Source organism: Kogia breviceps, chromosome 6 (genome assembly GCF_026419965.1).
Source record: "Kogia breviceps isolate mKogBre1 chromosome 6, mKogBre1 haplotype 1, whole genome shotgun sequence".
Classification (NCBI taxonomy): domain Eukaryota; kingdom Metazoa; phylum Chordata; class Mammalia; order Artiodactyla; family Physeteridae; genus Kogia; species Kogia breviceps.
In genome coordinates, this window is record NC_081315.1 from 109,425,086 (window position 1) to 109,448,954 (window position 23,869).

Sequence of the window (23,869 nt, forward strand, 5' to 3'; positions counted from 1 at the left end):
ACAGCTGAGCTAGTTTTGTGCATCATTTCCACTGTTGTGGTAAGAACAAAATGAGTATGTACATAGGAGTTATAAAACATGAATTGTGCAATTCCAGCAATTCTCAACATGAGATAAATGTTCTTATATCTATGTTTGACTGGTGTACGATACGAAAATGAATGGAAAATGTCATGTTAATAATTTAAAATATTTATTTTTATTTACTGAGAATGACATCAAATACAAATAAAAAACATCAAGACAAGTTAAGAGAGACACCACTGGAAAAAAAAGCTTTAATTTTTGTTTTTTTAATGGCACTTCCTCTGCCTTCTGAACAAGGGACACATATTTTTATTTTGCACTGGCCCTGCAAATTCTGTAGCTGACACTGGCTATATTATCCCTATTATTTCACCCTGGGAAAAACAAATCTAGCTCTGTCTAAATACTGCTTCCTCCAGGAAGGCTGCTCTAATTACTTGATCCAAATCTCTCTTCTCTCTCTCTCTGTTAATCATGTAGCAATTTTCTTAACTTTCTTTTTTAGCACAAGCCCCACTGTGATTGCTATATATTCCTGTCTTGTCAATTAGACTGTGAACTCCTTGGGGTTGGGAATCTTATTTGTTTCCCTGAAGCCCCAGAGCTCTCAGACTAGCTGACAGCGGAGACCAGTCTTCAATTAAAGCTTCCTAAATGGAATCATTGGCCTCTTTGGGAACTGTTCGTCCCGATGTGAATTTCTCTTCAGGGGCTTAGCCTAATGTAGAACTTTGATTGAATTCAATCTAATGCCTTGGAAACATCTGGACACTGCTTTTCTCACAAGAGTTTTCTTCCATATATTGATGTAGGCCTTTTGATCTCAAGCAGTCAAGATGATATGTAGATTTCATTGGCTGCCCTGGGGATAGACCTCTTTTCCTGGGGCAGCAAATGGATTGTTTCCCCTGACCCACACCCTGGCAGCTGTCTCTTCCTCTGAGTCAAGCCTTTGGTCCAGTAAATGGCCCAGCAGACAACAGAGGGTTCTTGCTTTCTCTCTTAGAAGAAAGAGAGCAGCTGGGCACTAAGAATAGATAGTGTGGTCCTGGGGCTGGATCTCTACCCTGCTGCCTGCTGGAGGGGCCCTTGGAGTCAGAAGCGAGCAACATAAACATGGAGCAGAGGACACTGCCCATCGTCCTTGGAGTAAACTATGGAGTCCTCACCATGACCTCACCATGACCTCGAGTCCACTGTGATTCAGCCCCTGACCTCTCACCACCACCCCAGAGCAAGCCCATGCCTTGGTGGTTGTGAACATATAAAGCTCTCCCTGCACGCGCTTCTGCACCAGGCTTCCCTGCTCACATGGTCCCCTGTGCTCTGGGAGACCTAACTTCCCTTAACTATCCACCACATCACTGCCAACTCAGCTTACACCTTCGGTTAACTCCTCTTTTAAGGCTCATCTTAAACATAAAATACGGTTAGTCTTTTGGGAATATAAAAGAATCCCTTTCTCAAAACTGTACTAGAGGGGAAATATATATACGTATATAAATATACATATGTTGTAAAAGCATGAAAATCAGATAGAATCAGAAGAAAACATAGGTTTCTAATCTTGTGAAAGAGAAGGTCTTCTAAGTATGATATCTAAAGCAGAAATTATAAACTAAACATTTCATAGATTTGAACATAGGAAAAACTTAGATTTTCATATTAAAGCATTCCATACAAAATTAAAAGCAGAGAATAGCTTACAGTAATTTTCCTTGATACATGAAAAGATGAACATCCTCAGTTTCTAAGGCCCTCTAGAAACTCGTTATGAGAAATACCCCCATAGAAACCACATGATAGAGTAATTCACAAAAGAAGAAATGCAATACATGTTTAGGGAGCTTGAAGATGGCAGAAGAGTGAGATGCGAAGATCACCTTTCCTCCCCACAAATACATCAGAAATACATCTACATGTGGAACAACTCCTACAGAACACCTACTGTACACTGGCAGAAGACCTCAGACCTCCCAAAAGCCAAGAAACTCCCCACGTACCTGGGTAGGGCAAAAGAAAAAAGAAAAAACAGAGACAAAAGAATAGGGATGGGACCTGCACTAGTGGGAGGGAGCTGTGAAGGAGGAAAGGTTTCCAAACACTAGGAGCCCCTTCACGGGTGGAGACTGCGGGTGGCGGAGCAGGGAGCTTCAGAGCCATGGAGGAGAGCACAGCAACAGGGGTGCGGAGGGCAAAGCGGAGAGGTTCTCGCACAGAGGATGGGTGCCGACAGGCACTCACCAGCCCGAGAGGCTTGTCTGCTCACCCGCCGGGGTGGGCGGGGGTTGGGAGCTGAGGCTCGGGCTTCAGTTGGATCCCAGGGAGAGGACTGGGGTTGGCAGCGTGAACATAGCCTGAAGGGGGCTAGTGCGCCACGACTAGCCAGGAGGGAGTCCGGGAAAAGGTCTGGAGCTGCCGAAGAGGCAAGAGACTTTTTCTTGCCTCTTTGTTTCCTGGTGGCAAGGAGAGGAGATTAAAAGCGCCGCTTAAAGGAGCTCCAGAGACGGGCGCAAGCAGTGGCTATCAGCGCGGACCCCAGAAACGGGCGTGAGATGCTAAGGCTGCTGCTGCAGCCACCAAGAAGCCTGTGTGCAAACACAGGTTACTATCCACACCCTTCAACCTGTGCAGCCCGCCACTGCCAGGGTCCCGTGATCCAGGGACAACTTCCCCGGGAGAACGCACGGCACGCCTCAGACTAGTGCAACCTTATGCTGGCCTTTGCCGCCGCAGGCTCGCTCTGCACTCCATACCCCTCCCTCCCCGCAGCCTGAGCCAGAGTCCCTGAATCAGCTGCTCTTTTAACCCCGTCCTGTCTGAGCGAAGAAAAGATGCCCTCAGGCGACCTACATGAAGAGGCGGGTCCAAATCCAAAGCTGAACCCCGGGAGCTGAGCGAACAAAGAAGAGAAAGGGAAATTTCTCCCAGCAGCCTCAGGAGCAGCAGATTAAATTTCCACAATCAACTTGATGTACCCTGCATCTGTGGAATCCCTGAATAAACAACGAATCATCCCAAATTGAGGAGGTGGACTTTAGGAGCAACAATATATATATATATCTTTTTCCCTTTTTCCCTTTTTGTAATTGTGTATGTGTATGCTTCTGTGTGTGATTTTTGTCTGTATAGCTTTGCCATTTGTCTTAGGGTTCTGTCTGTCCGTTTTTTTTTTTTACTTAAAAATTTTTTTTCTTAATCATTATTTTTTATTTTAATAACTTTTTTTTTTTTTTGCCCTTTTATTCTGAGCCGTGTGGATGACAGGCTCTTGGTGCTCCAGCCAGGAGTCAGAGCTGTGCCACTGAGGTGGGAGAGCCAAGTTCAGGACACTGGTCCACAAGAGACCTCCCAGTTCCATGTAATATCAAATGGCTAAAATCTCCCAGAGATCTCCATCTCAACGCCAAGACCCAGCTTCACTCAACGACCAGCAAGTTACAGTGCTGGACACCCTATGCCAAACAACTAGAAAGACAGGAACACAACCCCATCCATTAGCACAGAGACTGCCTAAAATCATAATAAGGCCACAGACAACCAAAAAAAACACCACCAGATGTGGATCTGCCCACCAGAAAGACAAGATCCAGCCTCATCCACCAGAACACAGGCACTAGTCCCCTCCATCAGGAAGCCTACACAACACAATGAACTAACCTTAGCCACTGAGGACAGACACCAAAAACAACGGAAACTACAAATCTGCAGCCTGCGAAAAGGAGACCTCAAACACAGTAAGTTAAGCAAAATAAGAAGATAGAGAAACACACAGCAGATGAAGAGGCAAGGCAAAATCCATCAGACCTAACAAATGAAGAGGAAATAGGCAGTCTACATGAAAAAGAATTCAGAATACTGATAGGAAAGATGATCCAAAATCTTGGAAGTAGAATAGAGAAAATACAAGAAAAGTTTAACAAGGACCTAGAAGAACTAAAAAGCAAAAAAACAGTGATGAACAACACAATAAATGAAATTTAAAATTCTCTAGAAGGGATCAATAGCAGAATAACTGAGGCAGAAGAATGGAAAACTGACCTGGAAATAACTACTGCAGAGCAGAATAAAGAAAAAAGAAAGAAAATAATTAAGGACAGTCTCAGAGACCTCTGGGACAACATTAAATGCACCAACATACGAATTATAGGGGTCCCAGAAGAAGAAGAGAAAAAGAAAGGGACTGAGAAAATATTTGAAGAGATTATAGTTGAAAATTTCCCTAATATGGGAAAGGATATGGTTAATCAAGTCCAGGAAGCACAGAGAGTCCCATACAGGATAATCCAAGGAGAAAAATGTCAAGACACATATTAATCAAACTGTCAAAAATTAAATACAAAGAACAAATATTAAAAGCAGCAAGAGAAAAACAACAAATAACACATAAGGGAATCCCCATAATGTTAACAGATGATGTTTAACAGAAACACTGCAAGCCAGAAGACAGTGACAGGACATATTTAAAATGATGAAGGAGAAAAACCTACAACCAAGATTACACTACCCAGCAAGGTTCTCATTCAGATTTGATGGAGAAATTAAGACCTTTACAGACAAGCAAAAGCTAAGAGAATTCAGCACCACCAAACTAGCTTTGCAACAAATGTTAAAGGAACTTCTCTAGGCAGGAAGCACAAGAGGAGGAAAAGAACTAAAATAATAAACCCAAAACAATTAAGAAAATGGTAATAGGAATATACATATTGATAATTACCTTAAACATAAATGGATTAAATGCTCAAACCAAAAGACATAGATTGGCTGAATGGATACAAAAACAAAACCTGTATATATGCTGTCTACAAGAGACCCACTCAGACCGAGGGACACATACAGACTGAAAGTGAGGGGATCTAAAAAGATATTCCATGCAAATGGAAATCAAAAGAAAGTTGGAGTAGCAATACTCATATCGGACAAAATAGACTTTAAAACAAAGACTATTACAAGAGACAAAGAAAGATACTACATAATGATAAAGGGATAGATTTAAGAAGATCTAACTATTGTAAATATTTATGCACCCAACATAGGAGCACCTCAATACATAAGGCAAAAGCCAACAGCCATAAAAGGGGAAGTCGACAGTAACACCATTATATAGGGGACTTTAATACCCCACTTTCACCAATGGACAGATCATCCAAAATGAAAATAAATAAGGAAACACAAGCTTTAAATGATACATTAAACAAGATGGATTTAATTGTTATTTATAGGACATTCCATCCAAAAACAACAGTATACACTTTCTTCTCAAGTGCTCATAGAACATTCTCCAGGATAGATCATACTTTGGGTCACAAATCAAGCCTTGGTAAATTTAAGAAAATTGAAATCGTATCAAGTATCTTTTCTGACCACAACTCTATGAGACTAGATATCAATTACAGGAAAAAATCTCTAAGAAATACAAACACATGGAGGCTAAACAACACACTACTTAATAACCAAGAGATCACTGAATAAATCAAACAGGGAATCAGTAAATACCTAGAAACAAATGACAATGAAAACACAACGATAACAAGTAAAGCTGTCACTGTTTGCAGATGACATGATACTATACGTAGAGACTCCTAAAGATGTTACCAGAAAACTACCAGAGCTAATCAATGAATTTGGTAAAGCAGCAGGATACAAAATTAATGCACAGAAATCTCTTGCTTTCCTATACACTAATGATGAAAAATCTGAAAGTGAAGTTAAGAAAACACTCCCATTTACCATTGCAACAAAAAGAATAAAATATCTAGGAATAAACCTACATAAGGAGACAAAAGAACTGTATGTAGAAAATTATAAGACCCTGATGAAAGAAATTAAAAATGATACAAATAGATGGAGAAATATACCATGTTCTTGGATTGGGAGAATCAACATTGTGAAAATGATTCTACTACCCAAAGCAATCTAAACATTCAATGCATTCCCTATCAATTTATCACTGGCATTTTTCACAGAACTAGAACAAGAAATTTCACAATCTGTATGGAAATGCAAAAGACCCCGAATAGCCAAAGCAATCTTGAGAAAGAAAAATCAAGCTGGAGGAATCAGGCTCCCTGACTTCAGACTATACTACAAAGCTACAGTAATCAAGACAGTATGGTACTGACACCGAAACAGAAATATACATCAATGGAACAGGATAGAAAGCCCAGAGATAAACCCACACACATACGGTCACCTTATCTTAGATAAAGGAGGCAAGAATATACAGTGGAGAAAAGACAGCCTCTTCAATAAGTGGTGCTGGGAAAACTGGACAGCCACATGTAAAAGAATGAAATTAGAACACTCCCTAAAACCATACGCAAAAATAAACTCAAAACAGATTAAAGACCTAAATGTAAGGCCAGACACCATCAAACTCTTAGAGGAAAACATAGGCAGAATATTCTATGACATAAATCACAGCAAGATCCTTTTTGACCCACCTCCTAGAGAAATGGTAATATAAACAAAAATAAACAAATGCGACCTAATGAAACGTAAAAGCTTTTGCACAGCAAAGGAAACCATAAACAAGACAAAACAACAACCCTCAGAATGGGGGAAAATATTTGCAAATGAAGCAACTAACAAGGGATTAATCTCCAAAATTTACAAGCAGCTCATGCAGCTCAATATCAAAAAAACAAACAACTCAATCCAAAAATGGGCAGAAGACCAAAATAGACATTTCTCCAAAGAAGATATACAGATTACCAACAAACAAATGAAAGGATGCTCAACATCACTAATCATTAGAGAAATGCAAATCAAAACTACAATGAGATATCACTTCATACAATCAGAATGGCCATCATCGAAAAAAATCTACAAACAATAAATGCTGGAGAGGCTGTGGAGAAAAGGGAACCCTCTTGCACTGTTGGTGGGAATGTAAACTGATGCAGCCACTATGGAGAACAGTATCAGATTCCTTAAAAAACTAAAAATAGAACTACCATATGACCCAGCAATCCCACTACTGAGCATATACCCTGAGAAAACCATAATTCAAAAAGAGTCATGTACCAAAATGTTCATTGAAGCTCTATTTATGATAGCCAGGACGTGGAAGCAACTGAAGTGTCCATTGACAGATGAATGGTTAAAGAAGATGTGACACATATATACAATGGAATATTACTCAGCCATAAAAAGGAACAAAACTGACTTATTTGTAGTGAGGTGGATGGACCTAGAGTCTGTCATACAGAGTGAAGTAAGTCAGAAAGAGAAAAACAAATACCATATGCTAACACATATATATGGAATCTAAAAAAAAAAAATGGTCATGAAGAACCTAGGGGCCAGATGGGAATAAAGATGCAGACCTAGCAGAGAATGGACTTGAGGATACAGGGAGGAGGAAGGGTAAGCTGGGACAAAGTGAGAGAGTGGCATGGACATATATACACTACCAAAAGTAAAATTGATAGCTAGTGGGAAGCAGCTGCATAGCACAGGGAGATCAGCTTGGTGCTTTGTGACCACCTAGAGGGGTGGGATAGGGAGGGTGGGAGGGAGGGAGATTAAAGAGGGAAGAGATTTGGGGATATATGTATATGTATAGCTGATTCACTTTGTTATAAAGCAGAAACTAACACACCATTGTAAAGCAATTATACTCCAAGAAAGATGTTAAAAAAAAGAAAGAAATGCAATACATGTTTAAAAAATCAGTTAAAAAGGTTTTTTTCTTGGAAGGCATGAAAGAAATGCAAATGAAATATACTATATCAGTTTGGCAAACATTTTTAAATGATGCGATATCTGTGATGCAGTAGACTATTGTACAGCAAACAATTATTCTCTTTTTACTCCATTGATTTTGGGTTTGCCATGTAATTAGGTGGGTTAATTATACTTCCTCACCCCTTGACTTGGGGATTGGCTATATGACATGATTTAATAAGTGTGTCAGTGGATAGTATTTGAGCAATGGCATACCCCGTGTTCATATGGCAGGAATTACTTTCTTGTACCCCTGCTTTCATTATGAGAAGAACATGCCTTGAGTATCTGCTAGTTCAAACACCTGAAAGGTTAAGAGATGGTGGGGCAGGGCTAAAACCTGACTCATATTTTGGAGTGCAGCTGAACTAAGACCAGCCTAGATTGGTCAAACTCCAACCAAACACATAGACACGTGAGCAAGAAATTGATTTTACATTGTCAAGGATGCCACTGAGTTCAGCCTGGTGTGTTACACAGGATCATTGTAGCAAAAGCTAACTGAAACAATGTTTGATATTGATGAAAATGTAGAGAAACCATTTTGACCACTCTAGTGGGATAATTAAAAATCATGAAGGAAAGGAGAAAAGAAGGGGAAAAAGGGGGAAATACTTTGGGGGGAAGAAAGAGGGAGGGAGAAAGGAAGAGAAAATCATGATGAATTGCTTTTTTTACTGAATGCTATGCCTAAGATTGCTGGAGTTTGGCTATCTAATAAAAGCAAACATCAAAACCAAATAATCTAATGAAACGATAAAGCGGAAATGAGAGCCATGTTACTACGTATGATTATCACGCTGACCAAGATGTTGCTGATGAAGATAACTTGCAACCATATAGCATTTTTCAAACTCAAAAAGCTCTTTACATGGTTGTTAAAATCTGACTTATTCCCCTCTTACAGATGAGGGAACTGGGACACAGAAGTCGTATGGCTTTCCCAAGATCACAGGTAGTCCTGAGATTTCAGTGAAGGTCTTCTGACTCCCAAGGAAGTACCTTCTGCATTTCCACACCTGCTTCCAGTTGTTCCTGGCTATCTCGGAGTTTCTCTGCATAACTCATGGACATGACTTCCTGAGAGAAACTAACATGTTCTCCTCTTTCCGATAGGGGAGCTTGTTAATGATCATATCTATACTAATTATGAGCAGTGTTGATTTAGAAGACCTGACTTTAGACTCTTCTTAGATCTTGTCAATTCCCATTATGGGATACTGCTAGGATATTCCTCATGAAAGGATAATAATTACTCATTATTCAAAAGATTCAATTAAGGGGTCTTTCATTGAAGGATCTTAAGTACTTGCTGTGCTCCTTCAAAGGTAATGATGGTGTTTACAGAGAGCCAGAGATACAGAGCAGCATTCAGAGATTAAATGTTTGATGTGCTCCACTGGGGAGGATACTACCCACATAACGGAATTACAGTAAACTGAGCTGTCCTTTGCAAGTTGCAAATGGGAAAGACCAGTTTGCATTCTGATCTCTGTACTACGCTACTTGTTTAATAATTTAAGAACCCTAAGAAAGTTTTTAGTCAAGACTGAATTGACAGTTTCTACAAGGGCAAGCTAAACTCACTGAAAGGAGCAGGTTTGGAATGTGGAAAAGAATCGCGGATGTGAGGTTAGGCGTCTGGAATTAAGCTTTGCCACTTAGCGTCTCTGGGAGCTTGGACAAGTCTTTCAATCTCTCACAACTTTTTGTCCCTCCTTCCTTCCTTCCCTTCTTCCACTCCTCTAATCTCTTGCTATGTCATGTAAAGATGTGTGTGCATGTGTGTGTGTGTGTGTGTGTGTGTGTGTTGTGTGCGTGTGTGTGGCAAATAACAGAAACCCCAGTAAATCAAGCAATAAAGTGCTTGATTTTGATCATGTGAGTGAAAAGTCCAGAAGGACGAGCTTCCATGGGAGTGAGAGGAATGCTATAGAGCTATGTCTCTGTGGTTCCCAATTTTCTGGCTCCTATTAATAATGCGCTCTGAACTTTCACTTTACCCCATTCCTTTTCTGGTGATCATTTCATAATCACAGGGTCTCTGCAGAACACAGATGCCCCCTATTTCATTTCCCCACTGAGAAGAGGATATTTGTGTGTTTCTAAGTATTAGAACATCTTCACCCCAGCATCTCATTTTGAGTATCTTTATTCTGGTGCCACTTGCCGTATGAATTATTATGTTTGCCAGGGTCCAGATAGCAAAAAGATGGCATACTTCAGTTGGGAAGTTTCAGGAAAGCGACTCATCACAATGATGTGGTCAGTGTTTAAGGAGGACAACATAGGCGGGGCAGCTCAGGTCCTGGCAACAGTGGGGAGCTATTGCCACCCAGGGGTCTGAAAGGACATGGGAAGGAGTGGTACTGGCTTCCAAATAGAGAATTGCATGGAAAGGACCACTTGACAAAAGCTAGGGCTTTGGCAGAGGGCCCAGCCCCAAAGGAGTCAAGAAAACAAGACATCCAAATTCACTCTCTTAGTGGTTTCAATGCCTTACCATTGCTGCCTTCCCATCTCCCCCCAAGAATGCCAAACACAACCCCAAGCCTGAGGGCATGGCTGCCCAGGGATATAGCTCATTCCCAGGACAGAGCATTCAAGACACAGAGCAGGTGGATAAAGACAGGGCTTCACCTGGCACCCAGCCCAGTCCCATGATAATTCTGGGCTTTGCTCTGTAACAAGTGGATTGAAAATGTAGAGGAAGAAGATTCTCTGGGATTTAAACACACATTGTATAAAAAACAAAGAAAGAAATACAGTTTTCAGTCTTGAGTTAAAATGAGGACATGAACTTGAGGGATGGACACCTATTAACCATTTGAAATTAGAAGCTGGCAGTGAACATATACAGAGCCCTACCACATTTCAGGTATACAGAGGGGCCTGAGACACATAGAATGAGCTGGTACCCTGGCCTTTGGGAGCTGTTATTTGAAAGAGTGATTAAACAGATTCCAGACAAGCTAAGAGAATGGCTTTGGAGAAATGAATGGAAACTCTAAAGACAACAGAATTAGCCTCAGATGTTTTGGCAGGACATGGGCACAAGAGTTAGCTGTCTCACAAGAATTTTGAAATAGAGGAGATTAGTTCCCACTAAGAGTTAAATTTAAATCTACACTCAATGGTTGTGATTTTCTGTTGGTGGTCTGTGGTAGAAACCCATACTGGAAATGTGAGTCAGAAAAGGTAGGGAGCAAAAACATCCCTGTGTTATGTTGTGATGTGTCTGTCAGGAGACTCATTTTACACATGTGGTATGATTTAATTTTCACAACAAAGCAGGGCATCAGTTTCATTACTCCTATTTTATATACAAGGTATCTGCATTCCACAGAGGCTGAAGCACTTGCACAAAGTCTCACATAAAGTTAAGGAACAGAGAATCCAGTTAAATACAGGTCTCTCTGGATTCAAAGAATTGTTCAGGGAGATAGAGATGGAAGGCCACTGCAATTTAATAAAAAATAACCTGGTGGGCATGATTGGATTACAGTGGTGTTAGTCTGTCCCATTTCTTTGCCCACTTTTCCATGCACAAATGCTTGAATTTAGCAGAGTTTACAGCATTTTCCAAAAGGCAGAAATTTAGAATTCATGATGTAGTGGATTGAACAGTAGCTCCCAACAGATATTTCCATCTATAACCATAGAATGTGACCATATTTGAGATAAGGGTCTTTGTAGATGTAAATAAGTAAGGATATTGAGATGAAATCATCCTGGATTAGGCTGGGCCCTAAATTCAATGACGGGTGTCTTTAACAAAAGGAGATAACAAAGAAAAAGACACAGGAAGAAAGTCATGTGAGGATAGGGGGCTGAGAATGGAATTATGCTGTCACAAACCAAGGAATATCAGAAACCACAAAAAACTGAAGAGGCAAGGAAGGATTCTCCCCTAGAGCCTTCAGAGGGAGCATGGCCTTACTGACATCTTGATTTTAGATTCTAGCCTCCAGAAATGTGAGAGAATAAAGTTCTGTTGTTTTAAGCAACCAAGTGTGTGATAATTTGTTACGGCAGTCCTAGAAAACTAATACAAGAACTTTTGGGGGGTACTAATTAGATGTTCTTCCCTATGGAAGATGGAGGAAGGGAGGATTCATCATCTAATTTCTGAAGCTTATTCCTTTGCTTAACTCAGATGTTTTACTTACTGAGTGACTTTTGGACAACTATTACAGAACTGGAATTTGGCAGGTGTTCATAGAGGACTCAGAGGAAAAAAAAGTTGTCAACTAGTTAATGGCAGGTGGGACACAAAACAAGTGTGTCATTCCAAAGCCAGTGTTCTAACCTCTACTTTGCAGTGGGTCCCACCTGATCAAGGGAAGGAGTTACTCTAAGGAGAGAAGGTATTTAGTCAGTGTGGGGCACCACAAGGTTAAAAGCCAAATCATTTATTTATTTATTCTATTTAATTAATTCTATTGGAATATGGTTGATTTACAATTTTGTGTTAGTTCCTGCTGTACAGCAAAATGAATCAGTTATACATATACATATACCCATTCTATTTTAGATTCTTTTCCCATATAGGTCATTACAGAGTACTGAGTTAGGTTCCCTGTGCTATACAGTAGGTTCTTTTTAGTTATCTATTTTATACATAGTAGTGTGTATAGGTCAATCCCAATCTCCCAGTTTATCCCTTCCCCCCTTTCCCCCTTGGTAACCATAAATTTGTTTTCTACATCTGTGACTCTATTTCTTTTTTGTAAATAAGTCCATTTGTACCATTTTATAAGATTCCTCATATAAGTGATATCATATGATATTTGTCATTCCCTGTCTGACTTACTTCAGTCAGTATGACAATCTCTAAGCCTATCCATGGATTTCAGCAAAAAAAAAGCCACTCTGATCTCCAGAGAATCAATCATCTGACATTGCACCTTCTTTTCTAACCACAGTGCAGGGCTTTGGCAGTCAGAGCCATGCCAGCAGGGAGGTCCCTGTTCCTGGAGATAGTTGGGCACTAGATGAATACTTGGACAGCTGACCCCGGAGCACTGAGATTCTTTTATTCTATGAGACTTCCTCAGGTGTCTGATTAAATGATCAAAGGACAGGGTGGTTGCAAAGAAGCTTTGACAAGCTCTCAGCTACAGGAGAGAATAAATATTAAATAAGTTAGCATTTTAAAATGGTGTCACACAGCTACATGTAAAAGAATGAAATTAGAACATTCCCCTCCCTAACACCATACAGAAAACTAAACTCAAAATGGATTAAAGACCTAAATGTAAGGCCAGACACTATCAAACTCTTACAGGAAAACTTAGGCAGAACACTCTATGACATAAATCACAGCAAGATCTGTTTTGACCCACCTCTTAGAGAAATGGAAATAAAAACAAAAATAAACAAATGCGACCTAATGAAACTTAAAAGCTTTTGCACAGCAAAGGAAACCAGAAACAACAGGAAAAGACAACCGTCAGAATGGGAGAAAATATTTGCAAATGAAGCAACTAACAAAGGATTAGTCTCCAAAACATACAAGCAGCTCATGCAGCTCAATATCAAAAAAGACAAACAACCCAATCCAAAAATGGGCTGCAGACCTAAATAAACATTTCTCCAAAGACGATATACAGATTACCAACAAACAAATGAAAGTATGCTCAACATCACTAATCATTAGAGAAATGCAAATCAAAACTACAATGAGATATCACTTCACACCAGTCAGAATGGTCATCATCGAAAAAATCTACAAACAATAAATGCTGGAGAGGCTGTGGAGAAAAGGGAACCCTCTTGCACTGTTGGTGGGAATGTAAACTGATGCAGCCACTATGGAGAACAGTATCAGGTTCCTTAAAATCTAAAAATAGAACTACCATATGACCCAGCAATCCCACTACTGAGCATATACCCTGAGAAAACCATAATTCTAAAAGAGTCATGTAGCACAGTGTTTATTGCAGCACTATTTACAATAGCCAGGACATGAAAGCAACCTAAGTGTCCATCGATAGATGAATGGATAAAGAAGATGTGGCACATGTATACAATGGAATATTACTCAGTCATAAATAGAACCGAAATTGAGTTATTTGTAATGAGGTGGTTGGACCTAGAGTCTGTCATACAGAGTGAAGTAAGTCAGTAAGAGAAAAATACTGTATGCTATCACATATATATGGCATCTAAAAAAATAATTCTTTTTTTCTGAAGAACCTAGGGACAGGACAGGAATAAAGATGCAGGCATAGAGAATGGACTTGAGGACATCAGGAGGAGGAAGGGTAAGCTGGGATGAAGTGAGAGAGTGGCATTGACATATATACACTACCAAAAGTAAAATTGATAGCTAGTGGGAAGCAGCCTCATAGCACAGGGAGATCAGCTCAGTGCTTTGTGACCACCTAGAGGGGTGGGATAGGGAGGGTGGCAGGGAGATGCAAAAGGGAGGGGATATGGGGATATATGTATACCTATAGCTGATTCACTTTGTTATACAACAGCAACTAGCACAACAATGTAAAGCAATTATACTCCAATAAAGATGTTAATAAATAAATAAATAAATAAATGGTGTCACATACTGCCTAGAATGGGCATTTGATATTTGCTGCTTAAGTATCAATTTTCCAAAAGCTCTTTAAGGCAGTTTAGTATAATAAGAGTATATCTCATATTTGAAAATATTTGAGCAATATTAGAATATGAACTTAGGAAAGCTTCATAAATCCTCTGAGCTGCATATGTGAAAACTAAATAAGACAATGTTTGAAAATTCCCAACTCTGTTTCTGACACATGTGAATCATGCAATAAATGGTAGTCATTTTTTTTTTTTAAGAAGGAGACTGTATAATATCTAGGAAAGAAAATCTCCAAAGAGTAGCTTTTTTTTCTTTTGTTTTAATCTTGTATGTGAAAAATATTCATGGCAAGGAAGCAATGCTCAAAATATACTGCTAATTAGAGGAAGCAGGATGTGAAACAGTAGATAGGTGTGAAAATTGTGCAACATTAATTTTTTTAATTCATTTTGCCGTACAGTAAAAACTAATACAACATTGTAAAGCAACTATACTCCAATAAAAATGGATCTTAAATAAAGCATATTTGAAACTGCCATTTAATAACAGAAACTTGTTATGTTCAAGTATATCTGTGTTTATGGCTGTATGGTCACATATATAATCCACAGGTGGATTCTTATATAACAAATATAGTTTACATACAGATGTACATAATTGAAAGATGTTTATTAATTGCTTATAACGTCTACAAGGTCATTTACTTTAAAAATACTTCTGTAGGGCTTCCCTGGTGGCGCAGTGGTTGAGAGTCCACTCTGCCAATGCAGGGGACACGGGTTCGTGCCCCGGTCCGGGAAGATCCCACATGCCGCAGAGCGGCTGGGCCCGTGAGCCATGGCCGCTGAGCCTGCGCGTCCGGAGCCTGTGCTCCGCAACGGGAGAGGCCACAATAGTGAGAGGCCTGCGTACCAAAAAAAAAGAAAAAAAAAAAATCTTCTGTATAAATAGTGTGATATTTGTGGGTAAAATTTAATTCTAGACTGTTATTTAGCACTTAGAGTATGCATATCAAGAATCATTCCCTTTAGAGTAGTTACGTGACATGTATAATATTGTTAAAATTTACACCAGAGGATGTGTTAATTAGCATAGCTGTTGGTAAAAGTTCATGTTATTGGTGAAAAGAGTAACATTCAAGGTGATTAGGAATATTACAAGGGACCTACTACTGTTGCACCAATATGGCAAAACCAGTCGACTCATGTCACCTAAACAATATTTAAGATCCAGGATCCCATTGATCCTAAATCTTCATGGCATGTAAGTTTATCAAAAAACCCAAACACAAGTCCAGTGGATCCTGTGGTTAAATATCTGTTTCCACTTTTCATGGTAAGTGTCAGTCTGACTGCTCTGGAGGAATGAGGGTAGGAGGGGGAGTTCCCTGAACCACAGAAAAAGTAGTAAGATTGTTTTTGTGCCTCTTGACAAATACTTGCTCTGCCTTTGACAGAATTTTGTAGAACCTTTGCTTTATTGGAACAAACAGTCTGATAGTGAAATTGAAGGAGATGTAACAGATACTCTTCTAAGCTCTATGACAAGAGTGTTATCAATATATATCCACCAAACATAGGTCAATTAACATATGTCATATATACCATAAATTCTGGAAATACAGACAATATTATTTTATCAGGTATTATAATGTATGATAAATTAACCACTTATTATGTATTTGCCTATGTTTCAAAACTTGTTGGTCACCCTGTGTGTATATATATACAAACACACACACACATCACACACACACACATAAAAACTGAAAGGAAAAGTATCAAAATGTTCAGAGATTACCTCCAGGTAATGTTCATTTTCTTCTTGATATTATTTTATTTTCTAAATTTCCGTCAGTAAATAAAGTAAAAAAAAAATTATAAAAATGCAATAAATGCTATAAAAATGTTCATTCACACTTTCTAGTTGCAGATTTGCTCAAAAGATACAGTTGGCTAGTAGCCCTGTAACATTCTGTCTCCTAAAATTAGAGCCAGAGACTCTGATATGATCCATTACATGAAATAGATTCCATATTTAAAAATGTAAATAGACATTGCAAAGCATTAACGTAAGCTGTAGGAGCTGGGCTGGATCTGATCAGGCCAATAATTTTTCAGTGATACATGTTGAGTACACACGGTGTGCTCAAGCTGTGTGCAGAACAGTTTAGAAGAGAGACATGTCCCCACTCTCATGGAGCATTCACTCGAGTTGACAATCTCAATTGTAATTACTCATACAGGCCTGATCTCCCTTTCTAGATAAAAGTTCCAACTAAGGCAGAGATCCATCTGTTCATAATTGATCTCATAGGTCTTCCTCCAGTTGTGTCATATAGCAAATGCAAAATCAATATTAGTCAAATTGAAATGGAAAGGATTTATCAATTCAAATCAATGGAAATCAGTTCACCAGGATTTTTGAGTGTCTGATACCAGGAATCTGGCTAAGTTCCAAGATAAGAACAGCACATGGACCCTGAGATTCTAAATCTCATGGTCTCCTTGGAAAATCATGACACAGTGTGATAAGTGAAATGACAGAGTTACATACAAAGTACACAATTAGCTAAGTGGAGGGAAAGGTTGATGACTCAAAGATGAGAGGTCACTAAAGACATCATCTAGATTATTTCAGAGCTGGGCTATTAAGGAATGAGTCAGCTGGGTAAAGGGTGGAGGAAGGACATTCCAAACAAGGAGAAACAGCATGTGTAACTGCCTTGGAGGTTAAAGCAACCCGATGTATCTCAGCAATTGGCTATTTAGACTGGTTAGAGCAGTAGAGGGTTTACAAGCCATGGCAGGAAGCTAGACTTTTGTCATACTGTAGGTGATGGCGGACCATGGAAGATTCATGAATAGAGGAGTGACAGATAAGATATATTCATGATAAACTTTTTGGGCAGCTCTGTGTAGGATGTTCTCTGGGGAGAGAGAATATGAGAATGGGTGAAAGAGAGGCCTGTTAGGGAAGGTACTTAGTCAGTTAGAGTAAGAGATGGAGAGCCAAGCTCGTGGGAAGAAAAGAAGTGGATAAAATTAACGAATTTTGTTAAGGATTAAAGTCACACTGACATGATGTGATGGTATCATTCTCTCATTCAACTAATACTAGTTGAGTGAAAGAAAAACTCGAAATACATTAAGTTCAACAGTCATGTTAGGTTATTGTAGAAAATACTTTGGAAAATACCCTGTCAAAGTAGTATTTTTTTTTTTTTTTTGCAGTACGCGGGCCTCTCGCTGTCGTGACCTCTCCCGTTGTGGAGCACAGGCTCCGGATGCGCAGGCTCAGCGGCCATGGCTCACAGGCCCAGCCACTCTGCGGCATGTGGGATCTTCCCAGACCGGGGCACGAACCCGCGTCCGCTGCATCGGCAGGTGGACTCTCAACCACTGCGCCACCAGGGAAGCCCTAAAGTAGTATTTTTGAAACATACTTTACGGAATACATTTTTGTATCATGATGCTGAGTCATATCTTATTACATAATATTAACAACATCAACAATAATTATATCTTTATATCATGAAACTAATTTGATCATCTCAAGACCCTGTGACTAAAGAAGATAAGTGACAATTATTCTCATCTTAAAGATAACAAGAGGAAAATGATGCTTAGACAAAGTAAGAAAGTTTCATGATAACGAATCTTATGTCAGTGATGGTGTGTGTATGTGTGCATGTGCATGCATATTTAGTTTTTTTAACCCCAAGTATAAAGTCATTCCACCAGGCTAAACTGTAAAAAATAAAAACACAAGCACAAGCAAAACAAAACTGGTAAACTGTGTCTTTGAGAGCACAATAGCCTAATCTGAACACAATTAGACCCCTACTAGCAAAATAAAGAGTTCCAAGAATATTATGAAAACGTCACATAAATTTTTACTTTGCTCTAGTCCATTTTATCTGAAATAAATTTATTTTTTAAGTGGAAAATTATGATGTAAGGTATAAATGAATTAGTCATTCTTTGACCTGGGCTGTATTAATCAGAATTCCCTCTACTCATGAATCACTTCTATTAAGATTACAGGATAAATGATTTTTATGTCAGAATAGTAGTAGTGAGTCTAACTAGTATAGTATTAACCTAGCAAAATTTTTTTAATAAAAATAATTATTAATTTTTTTGGTTTGTTTTTGAAAACACCTTCCCTCTCAGACATGGCTATGAAAGGCAAAATCTAGGGTTCTGGCTGTTGGTTGAAAAGAGAAAACTAAAGATGAAATGACTCAAAGATTTATTGATTGATACATTGGTGGACAAATTAGAACATGAAAATATCCCTTGCATCCTCACTCTTTCTCCATTGAACACAGCTTCACACCTTGTCCACTTATGTCTTCCAAAACTCTTACCCCACTATTATCCTTCCTTCACTCAAGAGTAATGATAATCTTTTGAAAACAAATATCTGAGCATATTTTCCCTCCCAATTAAATGGCTCCTCCAATGGCTCCCATTTCATTTTGAATTGAATTCAAAGTCATTGCTCTAGCCTGTAATGCTCTGATTATTCTCTCTGCCTACCTTTGTAACTTCTTCTCTATCAATATGTTCTTTTACACCCACCTCAACATCCTATTTCTGATTCTTTCCTGAACATTCAGTATTCTTTTTGTACCTTTGTAATTTGTACACCTAGGGTTCCAGAGTTTAGTAGCTGGGATGGACAAAATGTAATATACTTTGGGCTATGAAAGGGAGGGAAGACAAAACATTGACTATAGCACCATGTTTCTAGTTTGTCTTTCTTCACTTAAAAAAGAACATTAAATTAACTCTGTTCTAGAAAACTGGAAGCAATGATGAAGACTTATGACTATTTAGGGAGTGATCATAATTATTTCATAATAATGACTGAGGATACTTTAATTGTGACTTGCTCATAAACTTCAGCCTCTTCTTTCACAGCCTGAAGTAGAGAGATAAGGAGATGGCCTAGGGGAAGAGCAGGCACAGGCCATGTGATCCACCCCATACTATTCAGTCCTAGGAAGAATGAAGTCTTAAATTCAAGATGCCTACCAGTTGACCAAAAAGATCTAGTCAGTACAAGGCTGGGGCTAGACCCACAGCCTATTGCTTAGAGATCACAAAAGGACACTTCCAAGAACAAAACCTAGGCAACTGCAAATTTTTCACAGGCATCAGAGGTAAGTGGAACCAAGTATAGATGTCAACATGAAGACCAAGTAGTCAAAGAGCCTAATGACAAATGAAGAATTCAAAGGAGGAGATGGATAGAATCAAAGGTGAGTAGAAAACTGTAAAAAAGAAAACTTTTGCAGTGTATGTAGCAAGCAAGAAGCTATGTTAGAGATACATAAATAACTCCCACAAATCAATAAGGTAAAGACAAATAGCCCAATAGAATATTGAACATGAAGTTTACAGAAGGAGGGATACAAAATATCAATGAATATATGGAAAGCTATTCTAGTCCAATGAAATGCATATTAAAGCAACAAGAAGATACTATTCCTCACCCAACGGTTTAGCAAAAAAGGAAAGATTAATAATAGTCATTTTTTAGCAAGGGGCTGGGGAACAGAGTCTCTCTTACATTTTGGAATGTACATTTGCAGAGCCTATTCAGAGGGTAGATTGGCATTACTGATGAGTCTATGTATCTATCCTGGAGAAACACTTTCACTGGAACCTAGCAAATCAGGCATAAAGATCATCATTGTGACAGTGCTTGGAATAGCAAAAATCAGGAAACTAATGTCTATCAATAAAGGAATGGCTAATAGTTTTGTACATTGCATAGAACACTATGTGACCTCTAAAATAATGTCTATCTATATTAACATGTAAGGCTCTCGGACACATATTGTTGAGTGAGAAAACCAGTATGATTTAAATTGGTAACAAACAAAAATCACGGTCAAAAAAGTCCCACAGGAAAAACAGCACCATGCACATAAATGCTTTTAAAACCAGGCTGGACAAGTAAGAGGCATTGCTTCCACAGGGTAGCTTGTAATTACCTGTGGAGAGAAGAGGGGCCTGAGGCCAAGGGTTGAGGAGGGATCTCGTTTTGTCTGGAGTGTTTGAATGAAATTCAAACTGAATTGGACATGTTGCAAAAGACTGGAAAGTTGCATAATTTATAGAAAGGAACAAGTGTATGAATGTGTTGGAGAAACAAGGGTACACACTCCTGCTTCCTGTTCTTAAGGGTATCATGTGACATTTCTAACAGTCACTTGTATTAACATTAAATGGATTTATTTCAAAACATTAATCTTAGAAAATGTGACTAGGGAAGTAAAGAAAAACAAGAGAAAACAAATGTAGCACTTGCATAAACCTGTGTTTGTGAGCATGGAGTATGAAATAGCATTTTCCAAAAACCTTAAAAAAGAAAAAAATAATAACAGCCATCTGGCTAGTTCAAGCTGCAATATCCCACAGGCTTATATTATTTGTAAAAAGTATAGCAATCTCTTTATCTCTATATCCAAGATGTCAGTTGCTTAAAAAATTAAATAATGGAACTGGGATGCTAGAACCTCAGTGCTAAGACAGATTTTACCTATTTTATATCAACAATTTCATAGATGAATAAATAGTACTCCAGAGAGTAAGCTGAGGAAGTTTTGGTTGCAGGCAACAGTAAACAACTCTGGCTAAGAAAAGTCAAAAGATAACAAATTGGTAGATAAAAGTGGTTCACAGGACAGGAATAACTGAAAAACCAGACTCAAAACAAGAACTTATATAAGGATCCAGGTAACTGTGCTACAAAATTAGGTACCACTTAGTAGATGTTAACTTTAGGAAGCAATAAAAATAATGCACATATATTGAGTTCTTGCAATATTCTCAAAGCTATACTAAGCCCTCTAAGTATATTCACTCATTTATTTCCTCCCCAACAGTTACTATTATGTCCATTTTACAGATCAAGAAACCATAAATGAACAAGACATAGAATTGAGAGTCAAGTCAAGCAGTCAGATTCCAGGAACCACACTCTTAATTACCATGAGATTCTTCTGCCCATATTAGGTGATCAGCAAAGCCTGTCTAGAGTTGCTACTGGTTGGCTGAGCTGTGACCGCATATTCTAGCCCCACTTGTATCCTCTGTTAAGATAACTAGCTTAAAAAAACCTGATATATGCTAGCTCTAGAGCTCATCCTTCAAAACCTTATGCATGACCTTTCATGATCTCTGTTCTTCCTGCCTAGAGGACATCAATGCCCTTGATGATCTTGGAAGCTACTTGTTGACAACCAGAGTCTCTACCAGCCTGGATCCCTAGATGGCTGTGTGGAGCACAGCCCCTCCCTGCCCCCAGTCCGATATCCATATTAATACATTTTCTCTCAGGATAAAGCACTGAGATTTCAAAATTCCTCTACTATAACAACTACCATAACTAATACATCCAGACATGTAAACTGAACTAGGAAAATACAGTGGAGAGATTGGATGTCTGAAGAAATCTTCCTGGTGGAGGTGACATCTGAAATTACACTAGGAAAACAACTGAAAACTTCTTGAAAATGTCTCCCAAAGCTAATTGTATTTTAGAAAGAACCTGGATAAGTTCAAGGGCTTTGTGTATATTGAAGGACTCTTAAGTGCTGGAATTTCCCAGGATATCCAAAGTGCATGCACCCATGGAAAAGACCAATGCTAGAATAAGATGCTTTCTCTGTCTGCAGGATCCTATTCTGATCCAGCTGGCTTCAATTCAATATGCTTTCCTGAGCACCACTCTTTACTCAAGGTTCTGTGTTAAAGCCAATGGGAAACAAACAAAACAGAACAGAACAGAAGAAAAAAGATGTGAAATTCACAGTCCCCCCCACCCCAGAGGAGTTTCCAATCTAATGATGGAAGAAGAGTGGACTTGGTCTTGAAGCAGGTAATGAGTGATGCTGTTTGGGGGAGGGGGGTTCAAGTGCTCCTTCATTTGCCATTATTTCATGAACTGGAATGTAACTGATAGGAACAAGAACCAAACAACATTTTGAAAATCTGTACATCAGATATCAGAGTGATTTTGGAGAGAGAATCTCAATTTATCACCTCATTGATTATTTCCCCTGAAATTGTAACTTGTCAGTCAAGAATTGATTCAATCACTTTGTGTTGAATGTTACTATATGCTAAACACATTTACATATATAAAAATATAGAAGCCTCAAGAAGAGGTGAGACTGGTGTTATTATTGTTATTATAAGTATTTAAAGGGGCCACAGGAGGTTCAGAGTGAAGCTGCTTTTCCAAATCAACCCAGGAGGGAAGAGACAGAGTGGAGAGTAAACCCAGTGCTCCATCTATACTTTTAGAGCCGTGCCTGCTCCCCTATAGCTGTCGTCCCACCCCTACACCATTTTCTTCCCTGAGCTCTTTCTAGCTTTCATCTTCCCTCTTCCAAGTACCTGTTTCCCTTCTGAGCCTCCCTTACTTGAGATGGAAGTCTCAAGCTGTATGCTCACCTCACTCTGCTTCAACAGCCTTGGGAGGGAGGGAGGGAAGGAGGAAACAGAAAATAGCTCAGCAGATGTTCCCGGATAAATGTTGTTTTTCTTTAAGTGCAAGTTGCTAATGTGGAGGTTTATTTTGGGGCCTGCCAGTGTTAGCAGATGTTTGAGCACACATGTACCTGCTTAGACAATTATACATAGAAATTGATAGCAAGATTGCATAAGAAGTCAATCTTTTAAAAAGGATAATATAATAGGATTTTTTATATAGATTCAGCATGCTTATCCTAGATTGGTTCTTGGGGACTGATTTCGACCCTATATTTATTCCTGAACCTTTGTACTTACAAAAATGGGGCCATACAAAAGGGGAAATAGAAATAGATTGTGCCTACGGACACAGGCTAGAGAATATAATTAGAGGACACAATGCCAAGAAACTCTGACACTCAGGCACTGGAGCTCTGATTAATTGCAGCTATGTTGTTTTTGGACATAAATATTTACACTTCATTTCTCATTAAAATTCTGCTTCTTAAAATATTAAACCTAAACTTCTGATTGCTGGATAATTAATGACAAAATAATGCATCAAGACTTTCAGGAAATTGAAGGTGTGCAATTTTCACTCTGGGTATTCTTATAGTGGAGAAAATATGTGCCCAAAAAAATCCATTCAGTAAACATTTACTACACACTTACCTATGAGTAAGGACATAAGTATTGGGATTGAGAGATAAGTAGGACATAGCTCCAGCTATTTGGCAGCTTTAATCTCATAAACATCATGTCAAAAAGCTGATAGATTTCATAGACCTCATAGAAAAATTTCCCTCTGATTGGGAAGAAGTTGTAAATATGAACTTTAGACCAGCTTAAGGCCTGCCTGGACATACATGAAAAATGTATTCCCAGGAAAATGGTCCTTAGAAAAGCTATGAGAATGGTGATGGGAGGTTCATAAAAATTCTGATGTGACCTTCTGGAAGATCAGTAGGTGCATTGGGTGATGAGGTACTTTTGTTGGGACCTGAGGGCCAGGGAAGTTTGCCCTCCAGCAGGTGACTGTAGATGAGACTCCAACTTT